At 40.5% G+C, this 21,874-nt stretch overlaps 1 long non-coding RNA gene across 1 annotated transcript in view; it reads right to left on the bottom strand.

The window, feature by feature from the left end:
* The window catches only part of LOC137501216 (uncharacterized), a 51,551-nt gene that overhangs the window by 11,742 nt on the left and 17,935 nt on the right, over positions 1-21,874 (bottom strand). Inside the window, exon 2 of the long non-coding RNA XR_011018427.1 lies at positions 8,342-8,424. This is a non-coding gene — a long non-coding RNA (uncharacterized lncRNA). The remainder of the gene's footprint in view (positions 1-8,341; positions 8,425-21,874) is intronic.

The raw sequence follows: 21,874 nt of genomic DNA on the forward strand, positions 1-21,874 counted from the left end.
ATGCTGGGGCTGTACCTTAATTAAGGCCATGGCCGCTTCCTTCCCACTCCTAGCCCGTTCCTGTCCCATCGTCGCCATAAGACTTATCTGTGTCAGTGCGACGTAAAGCAACTAGCAACAACAACAACAAAAAAACCATTAAATTCCACCACAAATATAATTAGCCTCAACATTCAAGACAGGGGCCAATGACCTTAGATGTTACGCCCCTTTAAACAACAATCATCATCATCATCATCATCAACATAAAAGACACAACTGGGAAGTTCCACTTCAAACACTGTGCTATAAGAAGACAGTTCACATTTCTATGTTCCATGTTATGGGAACATAAAAAGAACACAGACATTTTCTAGTCATCAATTATAACATGTTTTTAGAAATGTTCACTAGTTGAAAGTTTGAACCAAAATAGACATAGCTAAGTTCTTAACTTCCCCCACGTTTTCGAAGGTTTAACCGTCCGCCTCCATAGTGTAACTGTTAGTGTTATTAGCTGCCATCCTCGGGGGCCCAGGTTCGATTCCCGGTACTGCCAGAAATTTAAGAATGGCAGGAGGGCTGGTATGTAATTGGAATGGTACATGCAGCTCACCTCCATTGGGGGTGTGCCTAAAAAGAGCTGCACCCCCTCGGGATGAGGACACGAGTTTACCTGTCTGCCTCTGTAGCGTAACGGTTAGTGTTATTAGCTGCTGTCCTCAGGGGCCCGGATTCGATTCCCGGTACTGCCAGAAATTTAAGAATGACAGTAAGGCTGGTATGTGGTTGAAATAGTACATGCAGCTTACCTCCAATGGGGATGTGCCTGAAAAGAGCTTTACTTTTTAAAGATTTAAACTAAAAAATTCTTTAATATGTTAGAGATTGTTTTAAGATTCACATGAAATAATATGTCTCTGTACTTTTATGAATTTCTATCAAAACCAAAAGTGTAGCTGATGATGTTTAGTCAGTCTAAATGAAACACGTACTATTTGTAAATTAAATTTGCCAAAGACAAAATAAAAAATTAGGTGGAACAATTTATCTGCTTGATTTATTAATAAAATGTATTGTTGGTGAGTTTATCAGATAATTTAAGCCCAAGCAACCAGAAGCCACAGCTTATCCACCTTAACTCTGTACTATATCAGAAATGTTTCTAAAAACAGAATAATGAAAAATGCAATTCATTATGTTTAGTACAAATATATTTGAGGTTGTAGACCTACTCTTTATTGTCATCATCATCATCATTTCCCCTTATCCAGCTCCTGCCGGGTCGGGGTATTTATGGCACTTCTCCATCTTCCTCTTTCCTTCCACCATTCCTCTTCCACAATCTTGTCCCAGTCTAAATTTCGTCTTCTTATGCCGCTCCTCACTGATTCAATCCACCTTGTTATCAGTCTTCTTCTTGCTCTCCTGCCCTCTTACTTTGCCTCCAGCATCTGTCTTGGAATTCTATTGTCCTCCATTCCCTTTACATGTCCAAACCACCTTAGTTTATTCTTTTCGACTCTCTCATTTAGCTTTCCTATCCCAACTTCCTTCCTAATATCTTCATTTCTCACTCTGTCTTTCCTTGTCTTTCCTATCATACTTCTTAGGAATTTCATCTCACTGGCTTGAATTCTCTCTTGCCTGCTAGTCAAAATCCAAGCTTCAGCTGCATAAGGGTACATAGTACATTTTGTACACTGTCTCTTTACTTTTCCTTGGTACTTCTTTGCTCCAAACAAGTTTTCTTACTCTTTGGTGGAATGCATTACTCTGCTGTACCCTCCTGCTAATCTCTATGTCTTTATTGTATCCGGTCAAAATACGTAAACAGCAATGAACAAAAATCCCCTAACTCATTTCGTAGAACGTAATTTAAAATTTTTTTTTGCTAGATTTTTTTTATTAATGGTTATGAATTTCATGTTTTTGGTCCGTATTAAACTGAGAATAATATATAAGTAATAATAATAACAACGTAAACGTTTCCACCTTTTCAATACTAAAATATATTCACAAAATTATAAATTACACGGTACTAGTTTCGACCCCTAGATGGGTCGAAACTAGTACCGACCCCTAGATGGGTCGAAACTAGTACCGTGTAATTTATAATTTTGTGAATATATTTTAGTATTGAAAAGGTGAAACGTTTACGTTGTTATTATTATTACTTATATATTAGATTTTTTTACGTCGCACCGACACAGATAGGTCTTACGGCGACGATGGGACAGGAAAGGGCTAGGAGTGGGAAGGAAGCGGCCGTGGCCTTAATTGAGGTACAGCTCCAGCATTTGCCTGCTGTGAAAATGGGAAACCACGGAAAACCATTTTCAGGGCTGCCGACAGTGGGGTTCGAACCTACTATCTCCCGAATACTGGATACTGGCTGCACTTAAACGACTGCAGCTATCGAGCTCGGTAATTTGAAAATAAAGTGGATTTCTGCCCTCTTTCTTTAATTAACTTCTTCCTTCATTTTTAAACTTGGGCATTGCCGCAGAGATTGAGCATGACTGGGAGAACGTCACTCAACCTTCAAGGCCTGTGACGTAACCACTATGTCACTGTGGCTGAATAGCATACACTCATTGCCTGCCTGCCCGCTTACAGAGCTGTGTGTCCCTGGGACAAAATGCCCAGCATGAGCACCTTTGGGGTAGATCATGGGAAACTACTGACAAAAATGAGTGCAATTGGACTAGACGAAAGAGTGATTGAGTGGGTGGTTATATTTCTGCAAAACAGAGCTCATAGAACTAGAGTGATCAGTAAGAGGCGAATTACTCAAGGCGGTATTATCAGGACTTTATGTTTTCTTATATATAAATGATAAGAGAAAAGAACTGGAATCAGAGATAAGGCTTTTTGCAAATGATGTTATACTGTATAGAGTAATAAATAAGTTACAAGATTGTGAGTAACTGCAAAAAGACCTCAACAATGTTGTAAGATGGACAGTAGGCAATGGCATGATGATAAACACGGTTAAAGGTCAGGTTGTAAGTTTCACTAATATGAAAAGTCTTCACCATTTTAATTACTCAGGTGGAAGATCCTAGGTGTTAATATAATGAAAAATCTTCACTGGGGTAATCACATTAACGGGATTGCAAATAAAGGTTACAGATCTCTTCACATGGTTATGAGGATATTTAAGGATTGTAGTAAGGTTGTAAAGGAGGGGGCATATAAGTCTCTGGTAAGACCCCCAACTAGAGTATGGTTCCAGTTAATGAGACTATTACCAGGATTACTTGATTATTCGAGAACTGGAAAATATCCATAGAAGGGCAGCTCAATTTGTTCTGGGTGATTTCCGACAAAAGAGCAGCGTTATGAAAATGTTGCAAGTTTGGGCTGGGAAGACTTGGAAGAAAGGTGATGAGCTGCTCGGCTAAGTGGTATGTTGATATAGATGTTGATTCCCATAGGAAATCTGAAATATATGCCCTGAATGAATATAATACCAATATAGTTGGTCCGTTATTGGATATCATAAATTTTTTCAGCTAACTCATTCCTGGTTGCCAGCGCTTTGCCCCAGTGTGCTAACTTAGCACACTAATGTCTAAACCATTAACTTAGCACACTGGGGCAAACGCTGGCAACCAGGAATGAGTTAGCTGGAAAATGTATAATGTCCAATAACGGACCAACTATACTGGTATTATAAGTGGTATGTTCCGAGGTGTCAGCGGAGAGATGGAATGGAATGACATTAGTAGATGAATAAGTTTCAGCAGTGAATTTAAAGGTTGGAAATATCACAATATGAAGATAAAATTGGAATTCAAGAAGACAAACTGCGGTAATTAATTCTTTATAGGAAGAGCAGTTAGGGATTGGAATAATTTACCAATAAGTAGATTCAAAGGTGGCCATCAGATTAGCAGTCTATACTTTTCGTGTTAAATGTTGCTCCAATTTAATGTTAAAATCCCTGAACCAAGTGACGCTTATTAATGGTAGATAATATTATGAACTTTTGTGAAGGGTCTGGAATAGCAACAGTCATATATAAAGTTATTCACCTAAGATGTTACATGGAAATAACGTCTAAACCATTAAAGATATCGGTATTCTGTTTCCATATTCGTAAATGATACCTAGGGGCTTGTAAAATAATGTGCTACGTATTCTCAAGGGGTGATTAATAACCTAGATATTGATACTAACTCCATATATTTAAATGGAATGACACAATTCATATGGCTGGCCTGAAAGTTCAACAGCACACAAGTTCAAATACCCTATATAAGTACACTGACTGACAGAGCAAATGCAACACCAAGAAGGAATGGTCAGAACTTTATGCCAATTGCAGGGTAGACTGACGTCACTGAGGTATGCTCATGATGTGAAATGCGCCGCTGTGCTGCGCACGTAGCGAACGATAAATGGGACACGGCGTTGGCGAATGGCCCACTTCGTACCGTGATTTCTCAGCCGACAGTCATTGTAGAACGTGTTGTCGTGTGCCACAGGACACGTGTACAGCTAAGAATGCCAGGCCACCGTCAACGGAGGCATTTCCAGCAGACAGACGACTTTACGAGGGGTATGGTGATCGGGCTGAGAAGGGCAGGTTGGTCGCTTCGTCAAATCGCAGCCGATACCCATAGGGATGTGTCCACGGTGCAGCGCCTGTGGCGAAGATGGTTGGCGCAGGGACATGTGGCACGTGCGAGGGGTCCAGGCGCAGCCCGAGGGACATCAGCACGTGAGGATCGGCGCATCCGCCGCCAAGCGGTGGCAGCCCCGCACGCCACGTCAACCGCCATTCTTCAGCATGTGCAAGACACCCTGGCTGTTCCAATATCGACCAGAACAATTTCCCGTCGATTGGTTGAAGGAGGCCTGCACTCCCGGCGTCCGCTCAGAAGACTACCATTGACTCCACAGCATAGACGTGCACGCCTGGCATGGTGCCGGGCTAGAGCGACTTGGATGAGGGAATGGCGGAACGTCGTGTTTTCCGATGAGTCACGCTTCTGTTCTGTCAGTGATAGTCACCGCAGACGAGTGTGGCGTCGGCGTGGAGAAAGGTCAAATCCGGCAGTAACTGTGGAGCGCCCTACCGCTAGACAACGCGGCATCATGGTTTGGGGCGCTATTGCGTATGATTCCACGTCACCTCTAGTGCGTATTCAAGGCACGCTAAATGCCCACCGCTATGTGCAGCATGTGCTGCGACCGGTGGCACTCCCGTACCTTCAGGGGCTGCCCAATGCTCTGTTTCAGCAGGATAATGCCCGCCCACACACTGCTCGCATCTCCCAACAGGCTCTACGAGGTGTACAGATGCTTCCGTGGCCAGCGTACTCTCCGGATCTCTCACCAATCGAACACGTGTGGGATCTCATTGGACGCCGTTTGCAAACTCTGCCCCAGCCTCGTACGGACGACCAGCTGTGGCAAATGGTTGACAGAGAATGGAGAACCATCCCTCAGGACACCATCCGCACTCTAATTGACTCTGTACCTCGACGTGTTTCTGCGTGCATCGCCGCTTGCGGTGGTCCTACATCCTACTGAGTCGATGCAGTGCGCATTGTGTAACCTGCATATCGGTTTGAAATAAACATCAATTATTCTTCCGTGCCGACTCTGTTTTTTCCCCAACTTTCATCCCTTTCGAACCACTCCTCCTTGGTGTTGCATTTGCTCTGTCAGTCAGTGTATTAGAAGCAATTAGGAGTTCTTAAGTGGTTTGGCATTTATCGTAAATAAAACATTAGAAATCGTTTTTACGGTTAGAAGTATATAATCCATAGACGTTACAAAAGAGGAGTTACATGTCACCTCTACAGAGAAACAAGTAATAACAGTGGAACACAAGATTCACAGAGAACATGTAACTGCCCTTCCTGTTACATGGAAATTGTAAGTAATGGAGTAGGATGTGATGGTCCTTGTTCTAACTGGTATCACAATGAGTGTGCTGGTATCACAGTGGGAGAAATGAATGCTCTTGGCTGTGCAAAGAAAAATCTGTCATGGTTTTGCATTACCTGGAAACAGTTATTTACAGAATGGCAGTCTGGATGGGCAGATGAAAGAAGGAAATACTTTGTGGACATTAAGCCTTCTTTAGCGACAGTAAATGAAGATGCCATAAGGAAGCAGGAGAACATAATGGGCAATGAAATGAAGTGGCATATGGCTTTTAGTGCCGGGAGTGTCCGAGGACATGTTTGACTCACCAGGTGCAGGTCTTTTGATTTGATTCCCATAGGCGACCTGCGCATCATGATGAGCCCCCGTACGAACGAAATTAACCAATGATGGTTAAAATTCCCGACCCTGCCGGGAATCGAACCTGGTACCCCTGTGACCAAAGGCCAGCGCGCTGACCATTTAGCCATGGAGCCAGACACATAATGGGAAAATTATCATCCATAAAAGAGATGACTGCTGTTATTGCATCGGGTACTCAAATTAGACGAAAGACCGAGCTCGATAGCTGCAGTCGCTTAAGTGCGGCCAGTATCCAGTATTCGGGAGATAGTAGGTTCGAATCCCACTGTCGGCAGCCCTGAAGATGGTTTTCCGTGGTTTCCCATTTTCACACCAGGCAAATGCTGGGGCTGTACCTTAATTAAGGCCACGGCCGCTTCCTTCCCACTCCTAGCCCTTCCCTGTCCCATCGTCGCCATAAGACCTATCTGTGTCGGTGCGACGTAAAGCAATTAGCAAAAAAAAAATTAGACGAAAGACGCATGAAGCAGAAGTTTCAACTTTAAAGGCAGATGACAGAGTTAGAGTTATGAAAAACTCACAAAGAGACGAGAGGACAGAAGTAAGCCTGGAGGAACAAGACTGACAGTCCATTAGCAATAGCAGGGAAAAACAAGGATGCTGTTAAAAAAAAAAAAAAAAAAAACAAGAACATAAGAATAGAGACAGAAAAGGACGCATAATTATCAGGGATGAGCCTTTACCCTTTAAAACTATACAGCTTGAAGACACGAAACAACAGCCAGGTGCTTGCAACGGCACCGAACAGACAGAGTGTGACCCAGGATCATGGACAAAAGTAGGGAGAGGGTCAAAATCTAAAAGAAGCAATGGTATACAAGGGGCACACCCAACTAAAACATGTATATTGAAAGCGGGAGCATGTACTGCATGGTTTTACGTGGGTAAGTTATACATCAATCAACAGGAAAGGACACTGTAGCTTCATTCCTAAGGGAAAACCAATTTGATAACAGTATCTACTGTGAGCAGTTGGAAACTAAAAGGGCATTCATTTTTAAGGCTTTTAAGGTTGGTCTACCTTTCAACCGCTATGAAGAAGTCAACAAACATCAATTTTAGCCGAAGTGCGTCTTAGTGTGACGGTAGAATTTTCATCTATCTAAGCAAGCAGGAGCAGTTTTTGCAACAAGTAATGGAAAACCCAAATGAGTGGAGAATTACAGATAGAGAATAGCAGTTAACTACAATTACATGCTTGACATGGAACATAGAGGGCCTAAGAAATGCAGTAGATAGCTAACTGAGCACATGACTCCCTTCCTCCAAACTACCCACAAGAGCATCTACCCTGTAGCATATACAGAGCACTGATAAGAATAAATAAATAAAAAATAAATTGATAGTAATATGCTCTGGCATTCGGCTGTGCAGGGACCTGCGTTGTCAGGCAGATATTACTGCCGGGTACATGGCGTTCCCATCCAATGGGTTGCAGATACCGTCTGGGCTTTCAAGCATAGTTGCACATGTAAGAGGCCCTTCCCCAAGCACCATGCACATCAAATTTTTATCTGTCTACAATGAACCCTCAAAGAAAAGAAAAGGAAGGGGGGGGAGACCGATGGCCACATAACTTTTTTAGTCACCTTCTATGACAGGCAGGAATCACCTGTGGATGTATTCAGACCCTTCCATCTAAAGGAGGTACAATTCATGGTTCCAAAGCCACAATCAATTTCCGCGCTGTCACCCCGTTCAGACGCCTATTACAAAAGGCAGGGGGTACCATGGTTTTGTTCTTCATCTGTGCCCCCAAGCACAGGGTTTGTGAGAATATTGAACATCTATGATAGCCTATATATTATGTTATAAATATGGTAAAATACTTCATCTGTGTATACAAGAATGGATGATTGGCATAGCATGTTACATATGGCAACATTTAAAGTAGAGAATGTGCTTACACTTGATTCCTGATCACACACTACAATGCCTAAACTGATTTTATATTCTAAAACATTGAAGCTTCTTCTGCTTTACTCAACAAAAGTAAAATGCTAGTACTAAAGAATAGCACTGGTCCTCAAAGAGAGTTGATCCAGGAATCAATGAAGTCTCAAACACATGGATAGTTTTGAAGTATCATACTCACCAATATTGTACATGCCTAGGTTTTCGTGCAGATCTGCTTAAGGTGTAAAGTCTGGTCATCTATTCTGGAAAGCTCCACAGGAGCTAGAATGAAACAAAAACAAAAGCATATGTTATTAGTGAGGTGTTTTGAGAATATGAGTTAAGCAACTGTATCTACAAAACTAATCGAGCAACTACTCATTTTTTAAAATTTTTTTTTTTTGCAAGTTGCTTTATGTCGCACCGACACAGATAGGTCATTGATGACGATGGGACAGGAAAGGGCTAGGAGTGGGAGGGAAGTGGCCGTGGCCTTAATTGAGGTACAGCCCCAGCATTTGCTTGGTGTGAAAATGGGAAACCATGGAAAACCATCTTCAGGGCTGCCGACAGTGGGGTTCAAACCCACTATCTCCCGAATACTGGATACTGGCTGCAACTACTCACGGTCATCAATTCACGTTGAGGATGGAAAAACATAGTAACTCACTCAGCACTGTTACAGAAGTTTGAAACAAAGTTGGCAATCTTCAAAAATGGGGATTTCATCATAATTAACTTTTTTTACATTAATGGTCAGCATAAGATGATCATATCTCATTTAACCATTTATTTTCCCATGATCACCAGGTGCACACAACATGAAGCTAATTTTATATTCAATGTAGAGAATGTGCTATATAATTTAGCACATCAATCAGAGTTTCAACACAAACTTTGTAAGAGTGCAGAGCAAGTAAAGTTATACTCAAACAACAATAGAAATTACAACAATATCTAAGTTACAAGGCTGCAGGCTTTCTAAAGTGGTGCCATTTAAGCAGTCCATTCATCTTAGGCTTGTGGCTGAAATTGCTGGGACTGAATCACACAAATGAAAGGTTGCATCATAGTACATTAGTTAGTTCATTCCTCTCATTCCCACTGGAACATAGGGCATCTGTGAAATGTCTCTATTGTGATCGCTGACTTGGCAATGCTTTAACTTCCTTCCAAGTCTTCCCTACTTCAGAGCCTCCTTCTCTACAGTCCTCCTCCAGGTCTTCGTACGACAACCTCTCCTCCGTGCCCCTTGCGGATTCCATGTGAATTCTGTGTGTTCTATGGATCCTGCTAGCTTTCTCAAAGTATGACCTATCCATTTCCATTTCCTCCTCCTGATTTCCACTGCGACTAGAACTTTATTTGCTGTTCTTCATAGCTCGTCATGCCTTTGCTGGCAGGACCTAGTGTTTACAGTGCACTATGTCTTCTGGCATAGGCTAGAGCAATTTTGTTACTTTCATAGATCTGTCTCTGTCTTATCCTTGGCTTTGACAATATGAAAGTGACTGAGGTATGGGCGATGCTAGTAATTTTGATCCTTATGCAGCCAGTCCCTGCTATGAATGGTGTGAAGATGTTCATAGGGTCAGTTGGTATATGAATTTTAGTGGGTTTGGTGGACTGATATATAATAGCAACTCTGGCTCGGTGAGGAAAGCAACTGGAAACTACCTCACTCCTCATTTCCCTAGTACGCCTCTTCAGTGATGCCTAGGCCATCTATGACAGCTGATGGTAGAGCTGCCGAGGACCCCACCAGCGGCGTCGCTGACGGACTGAACATACATACATAGCTCATCATTGGATATAATTTCAGGCCATCTTACATTTATGATGCGTCATAAGCAATGGTTTATAAATGTCTGCAAGTGATTAGTGGTAGTTCGTGTAACCTTCCAAGTTTCACAAGCATATAGATGGACTGATTTAACACTTGTATTGAAAATTTTTATTTTCGTTTTCCTTGAAATGTTGTTATTCTTCCACACTGCATACAGCTGCATGAAGGTTCCATATGCTTCTCTTATTCTGGCTCTCACATCCTCTTCCGCACCTCCTTCTCTTGTTACTACACTTCCCAAGTAGGTAAATATTTTAACCTCTTCAATCTTTTGCCCTGCACACAAACATTCTTTCATCAATTTTAGCATTTACTCTCGTTTCCTTGGTCTTAACAACATTTATATTGAGTCCTGTAGCCTCTGCTTCCTTCCGTAATCCTTCTAACTTGTGTTTCATATCACTAATTCTTGAAGAGAAAAGACAAAAATCATTTGCAAATTCTAAATCTTCCAGTCTTTCCCCCATTCCCCATTGTATTCCTTTTCTCCTTCTACCCAACATTTTTCTCATGACATTATCGAGCACCACTAAAAAGACTGTTGGTGAAAGAATGCATCCTTGACGAACTCCACTTATGACATTCACATAATCTGTGAGCTTTTCCTCACACATTTCCTTTATGAGATTCAAAATCTTATGCGGTACTCCATATTTCACCAAGGTATTCCACATTACGGTATTCCACTTACTGAATCAAATGCTCTTTCGAAGTCTATGAATGTCAAGTACAATGTAACCTGCCATTCATTACTCTGCTCTAGAATTATTCTTAGCATATTTATTAGATCAACACAGCTGCGCTGTCTACGGAAACCAACTTGTTCTTTTCAAAGACGCTGCTCAATTAAGTCCTTTACTCTGTTTAGAATTATTCTAGAGAGAATTTTACTTGGTATGATCGGTAGTGTTATTCCCCTCCAATTCTTACACACTGTGGTGTTTACCTTTTTTGGAAAGTTTCACAATCAAACCCTCTTTCCAATCAGATGGAATTCTCTCTTCTTTCCATATTTTCCCCAATAATGGTAGGAGCAAATTAATGTTGGCTTCTTCATCCACTTTAGTATTTCTGGATCAATATTATCTATACTTGCTGGTTTACCATTCTTTAATTGTTTCAATGCTGATCTAACCTCATGCCTTGTTGGGGGATCTAGCTTTATTCTTGAGTATTCACTATCTAAGCCTTCATTTACTTCTTGCATTTCCTGCTCATTTCCATCATCTTTGTTTAAAATTTCTGAAAAATACTCATGCAATCTTCTCAATTGTTCTTCTTGTGATAATAACATATTTCCTTGCTTATCTCTCACTGATTTACTCTTCCTATAACCTCCTCTTGACAATTTCCTTGTAATATTATAGAGTTGTTTCATATCACCCTTCTTCTCAGCAATTTGTGCCTGCTGGTCAATCCATCTTCTTTTATAGCTTCTCACACTCCTTTTAACCATTTTGCAAATTTACGAATATTTCCTTTGGGCTTCTGATTTCTGCTGTCTTGTTCTGCTTTGATTTACTAGAGCTTTAGCCTCTTTTCATTATTCAATTAAGTTCCATGTGTCCTCAGACATCCAGTCTTTCTGTTGATAGCTCCTATAACTAATTACTTTTTCACACATTTGTATATAAGTGTTCTTAACTTTTTCCCAACTTCTTTCCACACTCAACTCTTCCTCTTATTTGAGATTTGAAAGGACTTCAAACAGATTTTTCAAATCCAGATTAAATTCTTTCCTCCTCTTTTCATTGTTTAACCTTTGTATTCTGAACCTCTTTTTTCTAGTTGCAAACTTCTTCGATGCAGCCTTTATTTTCAACTTAAACTCGGCTACTACTAGATGATGATCACTACCAACATCAGCTCCTCTTCTGTTCCTCACATCTGTCAATGATTTTCTGAATTTATTACTAATAGCTACAGGGTAAATCTGATATTCTATTTTGTGATCTGGTGATACCCAGATAACCTTATGACACCTTTTGTGAGGAATGATTGTCCCTCCAGTCACCATTTCCTGGCTGGCACACAAATTTACAAATCTCTCTCCATTATCATTCATTTCATCTAAGCCATGTTTCCCTATCACATTAATTGATCCAATTTTTGCATTCATATCACCCATAATAATAACAATATCTTTTTTTTCTCTGAGGTAAAAAATATATTTATTTCAATGTAGTTGTAATATGTACTATTTTAAAGCAGAAGAATTCTTCTATCATATAAGCTGTTAATTTCATTAAAATATTAACTTATTTATTTTATATACATATTGTTATATCTTGAATATTACCTTGAAGTCTAGCTGTTATAATTCTGTCTGAGATGGGACTCCATGACTCCATCCAATTAAACTGTTCTTGGATGTCCTACTTATCAACATACCTACTCCATTTCTCCATTCAGTATCCTCCTCAGACCAGAATAAATAAATGTGTTCCCATTTTGCACCAAAATCTCTCCAAAATTGCACCACCTCACTTCACTTAAGCCAAGAATTTCCAAGCCATAATTTTGCATTTCTTTCTCAACCTGCTTTAGTTTACCTTCCTCTGTCAAAGTTCTAACATTCCAACAACCAATTCTCATTTTCCATTTTGGGCCAAAGTTCATCATCGAGGTATCCATCTGGTTTTGTTTCACTTCAGTTTCTTTAATAAGTGGATGTAAGATGTGCTATTTATTAGCCCACAGCACCTGAGCATGGTGGTAGGGCTGCCACCTGAGCCTTCAAGCCTGCCGTTTTCTGTAGGGGTTGTCTTCCTTAGCCTTTGAAGATTCCTCTTCACCACAAGGCAGTGGTTTCCCCCTATTTCTTTAACCCCACAGGAAGATTGTTGTGCCGTCTACCAAATTTGCCGTCCCAAAAGGTCTACTTCTCCGCCGGATCTGCCACTGAGGACTTCACCAGGGACCCGTTAGCCGTCACTTTTCAGTGTTCCTGAAGGGCCTTCACAGCTACCGTAGCAGTCCTGGGGCATGTACAGTCCCCACAGTACATCACCCCTACAGGCAATGCCCTACTTTATGTCGTTGCCCACCTCCCACGATGTGGACGAGGGATTGAACTTATGGGATGCATCACAGTACATAACTTATGGTATTTTATTGTTAATCAATTGAATACAGTAAAACCATATAAATATTCCATTAGGGGCATCTCGGTATAATTGACAGAAGTACATAAGAAGTGGTAGAGTTGCTTTCCAGTTAAAATCAAATTAACAAATTTTCCCTTAATTATGAAGTCCAAGATGTGTTACCGATGCCGTGACAGAAACCACAATAACACACTTGTTAAATGACAGATGGTGAAACTTTAATCAACACTTTAGAACAAAACCTTGATGTGATTTTTAACTCGATGATGAGTAGTAATCAAGACTGTGAATTTTAATCCACATGTTGTATAATAGAACTTTATTTTAACACGCGAGAGGTCGCACCTGCGGCAATTTGCCGCACTTTTAAATATTTTTTAAATAATTTCGTTGCTAGTCGCTGTAGGGCTTAGGGCGCTCGTTTCATCCCTCCCCTCCCTCTCTCCCACCTGACATTGATTATCGTCAGTATATTGCCTGCTGTGTTCCGGAGTAGTTTAAGTTTTCTTTCACTCTTGCATCTGCCGCAGCAAATTGCCTTCAAGTGACCCCTCGCGTAGTGTATTCTTACATGACTGCATTTCCAAGAAAGTTTCTTAAGTAAAGTTCATGAGGTTTATGTTGGCTTTCAGTCAAGTGTTGTGCTGTAGTTTTACTTGAATTGCGGCCAAATCATTCATTGAAATGTACAAATGCAAACGTTGAGGCAATTTGCTCACGTGCGGCCTCTCACGTTCTTTAAAAGCTCACATAATATTACCAAATTTGGCAAAAACATTTCATTAATTTTTTACATTGAGAAAATAATTAATCTTTTACATTGAGAAAATATTGTTACTGGGTAATTATGTTAGTACTAGTTGAAAGGCAGTTAAACAGGGTACATAATTATATTTTTATCAGAGCATTCACTGCAAAAGGAAAATAGCAGCTCATTAGAATATTAAGCGTGAGCAATTTGCCTTCACGCGACCTCTCGCATTCTAAAACGGGTGCGACCTCTCGCGTGTTAATACTCCTTCATTGTATATTTTCATGTTTTGCCGATTTTTAGTTTTCTTTGCTAAAGATGACCTCATTGGAGGTTGAAACTAGTCCCAGAATGTTTTAGCCTTTACATTACTAATAAAGTATTGAATAGGTGGAACCTTTTTAGCTTAATTGTAATTGTTTTTCCATACGGATCATCATGAAAATCATTGCTTATGAAATTTAGCCAAAATGATCTCCTCTCACCAATTTGATTATCTTCTTACGTGGTTTGGTCTACCCATCTCACCTTCAGCAATTCTCCTGTAACACCACATTTCGAAAGCTTCTATTCACTTTCTTTCTGAGCTAGGTATCGTCCATGTTTCACTTCCATACAATGCCACGCTCCAGACGAAAGTCTTCAAAAACATCTTTCTAATTTGCATATCAATGTTCAAAGTGAGATTTTTTTTTTTTTTTTTTTTTTTTTTTTTTCAGAAAGGCTTTCCTTGCCTGTGCTAGTCTGCATTTTATGTCCTCTTTACTTCTGCCATTGTTAGTTATTATACTACCTAAATAACAATATTCAACACTTCCTTTAAGACTTCATTTTCTAAATACTTCCTGCATCACCTCACTTTGCTCGACTGCACTCCATTACTTTTGTTTTTGACTTATTTATTTTCATCATGTACTCCTTCCCCAAGACTCTGTCCATACCATTCAGCAACTTCTCTAAATCTTCTGCAGGCTCAGATAAAATAACAATATCATCAGCAAATCTCAAGGTTTTAATTTCTTCTCCTTGAATTGTGATTCCCTTTCCAATTTCCTCTTTGATTTACTTCACTTCCTGTTCTACATAAATGCTGAAAAGGAGGGAGGACAAACTACAGCCTAGCCTCTTTCCTTTCTGGATTGCTGCTTCTTTTTAAAAGCCCTCGATTCTTATCACTGCGGACTGATTTTCATATAGATTGTAGATAATTCTTGTTTCTCTGTATCTGATCCCATCACCTTCAGAATTTTAAATAGCTTGGTCGAAACAACATAATCAAATGTCTTTTTTAGATTTATGAATGCCATGTACATGGGCTTGTCCTTCTTAATTTGATCCCATAAGATCAGGCATAAAGTCAGGATTGCTTCACGTGTTCCTACATTTCTTCTGAAGCCAAATCAATCTTCTCCCAACTTAGTTTCAATTTGTCTTGCCATTCTTCTGTAAATAATATGCGTTAAAATCTTGCAGGGTGAGATTCTACTAAACTAATGGTGCCTTAGTTTTCACACTTGTCAGCACCGTCTTTCTTGGGAATAGGTATAGCAACATTCTGTCTAAAATCAGATGGCACTTCTCCTGTATCATATATCTTACACACTAAAGGAATAACCTCACCATGCTGATCTCTCTTAAGGCAGTCAGTAGTTCTGAGGGTATGTCATCAAGTCCACGGGTCTTGTTCCAAGTTACGTCTGTCAAAGCTCTATCAAATCTGACCTCAAAACTGGGTCTCCCATTTCATCAGCAATTAACAGCCTCTTCTTGTTCCAGAACCATACCATCTACTCCTTTACCTTTATATAACTGTTGGATATGCTCCTGCCATCTTTTTGCTTTGGCTTCTTTCTGCAGAAGTGGTTTTCTAAATGAGCTCTTAATATCCATACACTTAGCTTTCCTTGATTTCCCTGTATGCAGCATTTACTTTTCCTAAGAACGTACAACTTTGAACATCCTAGCACTTCTCCTTCACCCATTCTTCCTCAGCTGTCCTGTGCTTTCTATTTACTTCATTCTTTGATCACCTGTACTCTTTTCTGCCCTCCCCACTTTTTGCATTCTTGTACTTTCGTTGTTCATCAATCAAGTCTTCTTCTTCTTTTCTTCATGGGGCCTGAGAAGCTGCAAGCATTAGGGCCTAGGGAAACAGGAACATGCCCAGAGAGGAAGCTAGGTGGACCGAGGTTAGTGAGCCTTCCTGCCATTCGCCGTCACATACGTAGAAGACACAGGTTCTAGTCTATTAAACTTATTGGAGCTCTTTAACAGTTCATAAAGTTCCTTATCAATTAAGGAAACTATGCTCCCCGAATCAACTAGGGCAGACATGGGTACCTTGTTTAGTTTAACATTCAAATAGGGCAGTTAAGGTCGATGAATGGCCTTTACTCGAGTCCAATCTCGCAAATTACTAGGAGACCCAAACAAACGGCTTTCAAACAAACTTAAAAGATCAGAACAACCTTCAGTTTCAGGAATGAACATCGGCGGATGACCGTCGAGTGCCTCAGGCACTCCTTCTGCCACTCTGTTACATGATAGCTTTCCTAGTCAACTCCTGTTGCCGCGATCACCGCTAGATGATTGGGTACGATTTCGTTGAAGTAGAGGACAATTAGGACGTACATGTGTGTTAGACCCACACTCGTAACACTTACGTTCTACGGCCTGAGAACCGGAGTTACTACTGCTAGGTTTAGAAAACTGCCACCGAGGACAAGCATTTCGTACATGATCAGCCGATTTAAACAGAAAACGTAGTGTTTTGTCTACAGAAGGCAAAACAGGGACAGAAGCGCTACTAGATGACGGTCTATCGATATTACAGAGTGAGTCTGCATATTTGACTCCTTCTGCTGCAACACAAGCAAAAAATTAGGCCTTGATGAAAATGACAAGTAAGACCTATACTCGGGCATCAGACCTTCAAAAATAGAACTCACAATCTCACCTTCCGAATATTTAAAGCGGAAAACTCTCGAAAACATTTTAATGTCTCTAACATACTCTAAGAGTGATTCATTACTTCGTTGTACTCGAAAGAAATGTTGCTGCATTAGAGATGATAGTGCTCTGGTAGGAATACATTCACGTAATAGTTTTGCATGGAAATCCCCAAGAGAATCACGTTCAGACATGGCCACAGCTATGCGACTGGCTAAGTTTCCCGAAGCATGCGGATAAATGATTTGAAAAATCAGATCATCTTTGACACCATATACAGCACTGTGCTCAAGAAATTCAATTAGAGTGCACAGGAACTCAATAACTTGCTTGATAGAGTCAATAGAATAAGATTTCATCCCTTTAATAAGTAATTGCAGCGGATGTGGTAGCTTTGTGAAATTAACGACTGAAAAAATATTCTCTGTCACACATGAATCATCGCCGGATGAAATGGGGTGACCAGGCGGTAGTTGCAAAATTCCCTCGTCAGTAAGTTCAGCAATTTCTGCAGGCTTATTTTCAACGGAGACAGAAAACAAACTATCTCCCATCCTCAAAAGAGACTCAATTTTATTAGACCACAGAACTAATAAGGTTTTCACATCATCGCCCATACTATCACCAAATAATACCTGGAGATCAGACACACGGTTCCTGTAATGAAGCAGATGAGCTTTAATACGACGAATCTGCTTTCATGTGACATCACTTTGACCTTGACTAAACTCGTCCAACGTGGACTCTATTTGAGACAGCGAAACCCCGATACGACCTAACGCACTCTCAAGAACAATGGAAGGTTGACAGCTCGATAAACTAACAGGGTTACGTAATGAGGAACGAAAGTATTCTAATATTATCGTCTAATGTGCCAGCAGGAGAAACGTTCACACATGAATCATCGCCGGATGAAATGGGGTGACCAGGCACTGGTTGTGAAATCCCCCCATCAGTAAGTTCAGCAATTTCTGCAGGCTTAACGATTGAAGAAATATTCTCTGTCACACATGAATCATTGCCAGATGAAATGGGGTGACCAGGCGGTGGTTGCAAAATCCCCTCGTCAGTAAGTTCAGCAATTTCTGCAGGCTTATTTTCAACGGAGACAGAAAACAAACTATCTCCCATCCTCAAAAGAGACTCAATTATACTAGACCACAGAACTAATAAGAACTCAGAACTTAGTTCATATCCCAGCTCCTCAGTTCGTAGCAATTCGAGACCGAAACATTCGCGTATCTTATCTTCATTAACAGGTCCAATTGACCCTTGTGCATCTTTACTAGGATCAGTCATATTTGCTCCTTTAAATACGAAAGAATAATAGACAAGATTGAATTTACTGATGGAAACCACGATCTGCTACCACCTGAGAAGGTGCTAGCATTAGGGCCTAGGGAAACAGGAACATGCTCAGAGAGGAAGCTAGGTGGACCAAGGTTAGGGAGCTTTCCATCCGTAAATTCATCCGTCTTTTATTCAATGGTAACAACATATCTACAATACCATAACTGAAGAACCTTTTCAAAGTAATCCATTGTACATACAACCAAGAACATAATATCTATTACCCACAGGTAATATTAAAGAAAAACAAGTAGTACTAGAATGTAATATTAAACATTAACATTAAAGAAAAAGAAACGGCCTTAAACTGGCCACAGGCCTCTGGACTACGAACCTGGCACATCCATACAGCACAGCACACACAGAGGCACAACTCGAATCCAATTACATACACATTTGCGGCCACAAGCATTAACCTATCACTCAATATGCAACATGCAACATTCACTCATGACTTACGCTCCGATGTACGCAGCCCAGAAGCCTCGGGTTTGAAAGGAACCCCCAAATAGATGCTCTAGAGAGCGACAAATAAACAATGAGGATCAAATGCTGGAAACAACCAGCCACCAAGACTACGCTTCAGAAGGGAAAGGGAAGGGACAGGAGGGGGAACAACCAATGTTGAAACAGAAAATACACTCAACTCATAGCACAGGTGCACTTCAAGTGTCTGTAAGATTCTTTTGAGTCTGAGAGCGTAATAAGAAGTTTCTCGTTATACAATTTTTTAAATACCTGAAAACGTCTGTGATAGGCCTCTAAATATAAGTTCCTAATTAGCGTCGACCTCTAAGATCTTTTGCTGCCAAGTTTTTCCTTCATTCCCACCTACATATACCTGCTCCCTTCAAAAAGCTGCAGGTTGTTCTTATTGGATCTTCTTGGATTTTTCTCTCTCTTCACCTGGTAGTCCTAGAGTGGAGAGTGATTATACCCAGCGCCTCACATTCGAAAAGTATGTGTTCAGTTGATTCCTCTGCTTCATTGCATTTCCTACATATGTTGTCTCTTATTACTCCAATTCTATGTAGGTGTCTTTTCAGATGGCAGTGTCCTGTCAACAGTCCTACTACCCATCTTATATTTTCTCTGTTGAGTTTCAACAGTTCTTTATGCTTCTTGTTTAGTCCTTTTATCAGTTCTTTTGCAAGCCTGCATCCTGGAGGTTTTTTTTTCTTCCAGTTTTCCATTTTTTTTTTTTTGCACCCATTTTCCTATGCAGTGTCGGGCTTGTCCATAGGAAATCCCACATACAGGTTCTGGGCCTACAAAATTTGTTTCTGCCCCTTTCCTGGCCAGTTTATCTGCCTTTTCATTACCTTCTATACCTGCATGCCCTGGTACCCATATTATTTTGACAATGTTGTACTTTGAGAGCTTCAGGAGAAGTGAGAGGCAATACCAGACAATTCTGGATATTATCCAGACTGCATCTAGTGCCTTAATGGCCGCTTGGCTGTTCGTAAAAATGAAAATGGTCTTATTCCTATAGTTCATTTTTATATTTTCTTCAAGACATGTTGTGATAGCTATCATTTCAGCTTGACAGACTGTAGTGTGTCTGCCCAGGCTTATCTGGATTGATCTCTCAGGTCTTCCCCCGTTGATCCCTCCTCATGTGCCTTCCACAGTCTTTGAGCCATCAGTCCACCACACTATATCTTCTTTTTCCGTATTCCATTTGTTGATATCCCAGTCTCCTTTTTTTTTTTTTTTTTTTATCTGGGTTTCAAACGGTTTTACAAAGTTGTACTTTGGTATCATATGATCAGAAGGCATGTGTAGAACTTCCTCTGTTAATTTTACAGTGTCCTAGATTGGGTCTTTGTGCATTCCAGCACTCTGATTGTGCCAATTTATATGAACTCATTCTAGCATGTCCTTTTATGAAATTGCATAATGATGGGAGGTCTAGCAAAGTATTCAAGGCTTCTGTCGGCGTAGTTCTCATAGCCCCAGTTATGGCTATGCATGCCATTCTCTGTAGGCTATCCAATCTACTGCCGACTTTTCCTTGACTTACTTTCTGCCACCAGGTGATTGCAGCATAGGCCATCAACGGTCTAATGATCATTGTGTATATCCACATTACCATTGATGGCCTTAGGACCCATGTCTTCCCGGGTTCTTGGCCCGAGTTATGTTCCTTTCTATATGTTGTGGATTCCCTGTTAGATTTTTATATAACGCTACACCTAGGTGCAATGTCTGTTCTTCCATATATATATATCTTGCCCAAAGAGCTTCAGTGATCTCTTTCTCCCTAATTTTCTCCTTCTTGTAAAAGGGACCAGAGTTATCTTGTTCGGGTTAAGTGATAGTTGTTCTTCCCAACACCAGTTCTCCACAAGGTTGAGTGATCTTTGCATGTCCTAGATAACACTCATCACCTTACCACAATCACTAAGTCATCTGCGTATCCTTGTGTACAGAAACCGTGTTCGTTGAGCATAGCTATGATTTTGTTCACAACGAGGTTCCACAGCAGAGGCGAAAGAACTCCTCCCTGAGCACAGCCTCGGGTGGCCCTAACCGTCAGCGTTTCTTCAAACAGGGTTGCTTTTATCTTCATTCCGTCTAACATGGATATAATCCATTTGACGACGGTTTTACTCACCTTGCTCTTTTGCAATGCTTTGATCACAGAGTCATAGGTAGTATTGCTGAAGGCTCCTTCTATATTTAGAAATGCTGCCAGTGCAATTTCTTTATATTCTAGGCTTTCCTAGTTTACAAACCAACTGGTGGAGTGCTATTTCAGTGGATCTACGAGGTCTATATGCAAACTGATTTTCATGTAACGTTGAGTTCAGCTGCACCGTTCTTCTGATATATTTATCCAGAATTTTCTCCATTGCTTTCAGCTTGGGCATAGTTTGCCCTTAAAGGCTTAGGTATGAATACTGCTTTAGCTTCAGACCATGATTTCGGCACATACCCTAAAGCTAGACTAGCTCTGAAGAGGTCTGTCAGGGCATTGACGAGTATCTCCCGTCCTTCCTGTAGGAGTATCGGAAGTATCTCATCTGGCATAAGTAAGAAAGAAGATAACGGTCAAGTCCACACAATATCTTTCTTACTTATGCATTGTTCTTCAAGTTATAATCGGCTGAAGATGACCCAGACTGGGGTCAAAACCGGTACCATTTCCACTTTTAATTAAATAAGAATGCAATCTCTACATCTCTTATTTACTTGTATTGAATAGGTTGAACTACCATATTTATTATTTCAATTTAACTGTGGTGTTTGCACCAAGTATTAGCAAGGACCAAATTTTGATCGGGGCAGAATTCAACCAGCTGGCTTTCTCTTTCTTTCCTTTGTCCCAATCTGAATTCTCCTACTGTATTACATTCTCTTCCTAGGCCTAACACTGCATTCCAATCTCCCATAACAATTACATTCTCGTCACCTTTCACATATTGTATTAAATCTTCTATCTCGTCATATATTCTTTCAATTTCTTCATCATCATCCGCTGAACTAGTAGGCATATAGACCTTCACTATTGTGGTCGGCATTGGCTTGGTGTCTAATCTCTACAACAACAATAATCCTTTCACTATGGCTGGTCATAGTAGCTTAACTGTTGCCTTATTTTCTTACTCATTATTAAACCCACTCCTGCATTTCCCCTGAACGTATCCACAGAGACGCACACGAGATGCTGTCAGTTGGTACACTTATTATATTTACATTTATTTACAAATTAAACACACACAT

This window comes from Anabrus simplex, chromosome 6 (genome assembly GCF_040414725.1).
Source record: "Anabrus simplex isolate iqAnaSimp1 chromosome 6, ASM4041472v1, whole genome shotgun sequence".
NCBI lineage: Eukaryota > Metazoa > Arthropoda > Insecta > Orthoptera > Tettigoniidae > Anabrus > Anabrus simplex.